Source organism: Cervus canadensis, chromosome 24 (assembly GCF_019320065.1).
Source record: "Cervus canadensis isolate Bull #8, Minnesota chromosome 24, ASM1932006v1, whole genome shotgun sequence".
NCBI classification, from domain to species: domain Eukaryota; kingdom Metazoa; phylum Chordata; class Mammalia; order Artiodactyla; family Cervidae; genus Cervus; species Cervus canadensis.
The window spans coordinates 15,147,037-15,150,342 of record NC_057409.1 but is presented as its reverse complement, the minus strand read 5'-3'; the positions used below and the strand labels follow the sequence as shown (position 1 = coordinate 15,150,342).

The following is a 3,306-nucleotide window of genomic DNA, read 5'->3' as shown; positions in this document are numbered from 1 at the left end:
TGCAGATGAAAATGAGAAATTTATGACTGATTTTCCTAGAGTTCAGCTGTGTAAAGTGTGTCCATTTTACCTTCATTACTGGTATCACACCACATCCATATAAACTCACCAACAGCATTTCTGTTGTTATACATATTTGTTATCTTCACATGCATTGATTTCAGCAGATAACCATAGATAGAAACTTTGTATAATGTTATATTTCCACAATGTGTATTGTTAGCTCAGCCATTTTTTATGGGTGGAGACTTGATCATCATGATGTAATCAGAAAGAAGTAATCAGCATTGGAAAAAGAAAGCATGAGATACAAGAAGGAAAAACAGTACATAACTGGCTGAGTGTATTTAATACATTAAAAAATAGGGTGCTAAAATGGATACTTCTTACTCTATGAGTCCTGTTTCAGAGATCTGAAAATTGTCAATGCTTTGTCCATTGATGTGGATGTCCAGGTCAGTCCTGTTTGGGCTCTTGGAGACCAGAGGAGTTTGAAATTCAAGAATAGTCTTGTCAAAATTCTCCATCTTGATTTGATATTCACCTTTGGAGCCTTGGGTCAACAGAGATGCGAAACAGCGACATAACATGATCTCGGAGGGCAGGTAGGAGATCCTCCTCTCCAGTGCCTTCCTATGCTGCTGAAAGGAACACAACTAATTCAAAGTGGGGAGGATTTTCATAGTGGAGCAGAGTAGCCAGAGGACTTGATGGTATAATAGAGTGGTAGTAGGTGAGCGGAAAGGTAAAGAATGGACATTCCTCAGAACGGATGCCATCAAGGTGGAAGTCCACACAAGTCTGGTAGAGTTTACCATTTTCTTGTTCCTGATAGGGTATAGCTGAGACTCGAACATTGGTTAGAGGGCTAGGCTGAGTGTTGGCCACTTGGAAGATGAGATTAGGTTTACCATCTATGTGAGCTACTACTGCTAAGTCAGTAAAGCGAATTGAGAAAGCTCGATTTTTTGACCGGGCTATCTTCGACACAAAGGCACCTAAATTAGAAACCATTGAGTTATTTTTTTTAGAATGAACACTAGATATGTCATTACTTTTTCTGAATGACAAGGATCTAGCAAATTGTTATACATTTCTTAGTGTTGTGCCTGCCAAATAAGTCAGGAATTGAACTTGTTAATTTCTCATTAGCCTGAAGCATTTTTCACAACAGTACATACATTCTTATTTTAAAACTGATTTCAAAATGGATAAGAAAAATTCATTTGTCACATAGAAATGTAAAACTTTTTGTTAGGAAGTCAGAGTAGTCATTGTCTATATTCCTACCTCTGCTTAAAAAAAAAATGTAACAGAAAATAAATGCAGTTTAGTTGCCACCAGATTACTTCAAGTTGAAATAGAGGTTAGATTCATAGTAGAATGACTTGGGGTAGGGAAGGGACCAGTAGAACAAGTGGTCCATTGAAGAACTTTTAACTTTGAAATTTATAGAAACCTTTTTTCTTTTAAAAAGGCTCTGGCTCTAAGGTGATTTCAGTGTATGCTTCAAGTGCATCCTCCTTGTGACTCCCACCGCCACCCCAACGACTCTAGATCAGGGTTTCTTAACTACTAATGTGCCACAGATGTTGGCAGGCTGGTGAGGTCTATGGACCTCTTATCAAAATTATGCTTTAAATGCATTAAAGTAAAATACATAAAAGGAAACCATATATATATATATATTTTTTTTTTTTTTTTTTTGCTAAGGATGTGTATTCTTGTTCTCTATCATGCAATACTGACTGTGGTGCTCTGGGCTCACTAGTATTGAGTAAATGTTGAAAAGATGAACTCAGAAGAAAATTCTAACCCAGTAAATGTTTAAAAAAAAGAACAAATTCTTCTGCTAGGTAAAATGACAGTCAGTAATATGCATTGAACATATTTATTCACTTATTTAAGAAAATATTTAGCTCCTTTGAAAAATTCCTTTCAGATTTTTTTGTTCATATGTTTTTGGCTAATATTATAACGACCCCTTTTTTCTTAAGTTTCAATAGGGAAAGTTTAAATATAGAATCAAGTTTTTAAAAATTTATCCAGTTATTTGACCCTTGACTCTTTCTTCTCAGCCTCAGGCATTACTTACTTGTCAATAATGCAAATGAATTATTCTGTAATATGATTACTTATAACTGACTATACCCATTCCAAAATATTCGTTTTTTTAAAGAACAAAAACAATTACTTGTGATAAAAGCCTCTAGCATGAGGCCTAGGAGCATTTGTATGGCAAGGAGAGCCACTGCACTTGGACAGTCACCGCTGGGGAACATGGTGCCCTAACCAATTGTGAGCTGTGTCTCCAGGGAGAAAGGGAATGCCGCTGTGAAACTGGTGATGTACTTGACACAGATAGTGTGGTTTTCAGGTGAGGCATCATGAGCTGGTCCCAGGTCACCATTCATCTCAGCTAGAACATACCAGAGCACTACAAAGACAAGCCAGTGGATAACAAAAGAGGCGGAGAAAACCAGAATCATCCAGCGCCAGCACATGACCATTAGGATTCCCCAAGCATCTCGAAGATATGCAAGACCTCTTGAAGCGTGCTGTGACCATCCTTGTTAACCATCCTCCGGTGTCTCTGACTCAGGAGAGGAGCAGTAACTGCAGTGACTGCCACCCATCTCAGGCTGTAATGCTCTGAAATCGAGAGTGCATTAGTAAACCCTTAACTGTTTCATAGTTAATATTAGTAAATCCTGGTTTTGTAATGTTTTTTTGGAATGCTTCCCCGACTACCGGGCAGGCTTTCCCAGTCTGATAGCTCTTTCTGTTTTCACATAAGGGAGCATTCACTGACTTAATCATTCGTTTGATAGCTCATCATGGATTGCCTTGAGATATCTCCTACTGGTTCCTTTAAGGACTGTTAAAATACTGTTTGGCATTTTAACAAGTCTCTGAGGGCTGGGGTTACCATTAATGTCTTTTTTGATGCTTTTGTATCTTTCTTGCTTAAGTCCAGGCTTCCAGTGTGTATTGATTTGACCAAACGTTATATGTAAATAACTTTTTGTAATTAATTAATAACATAACTGAATAATGAAAAGGAATATTAAATATGTGTTCCTTTGTTTAAATAAATGGAAATCATTTAGAAGTGTAGTGTTTAACTGAAAATGTTTTGAAGCCAAACTTGGTGCTAGGATAAGATTAAGCTTTTAGAGATCTGTAGTTCTATTGTATCTTTTATAATTAGCCTGTTGAAATTTTATAATTAGATGTTATTTGTTTTTGTTACTTCATGGCCATTTTCATGGAGTCTTTCCTTCTATGGCCGATGGATTGCCACCC

The 3,306-nt window shown here is 37.0% G+C and overlaps 1 pseudogene; it reads right to left on the bottom strand.

The window, feature by feature from the left end:
* Window positions 1–386: 386 nt before the first annotated feature.
* On the bottom strand, window positions 387–2,636 carry LOC122426223 (annotated as a pseudogene).
* Between the last annotated feature and the right edge of the window lie 670 nt (window positions 2,637–3,306).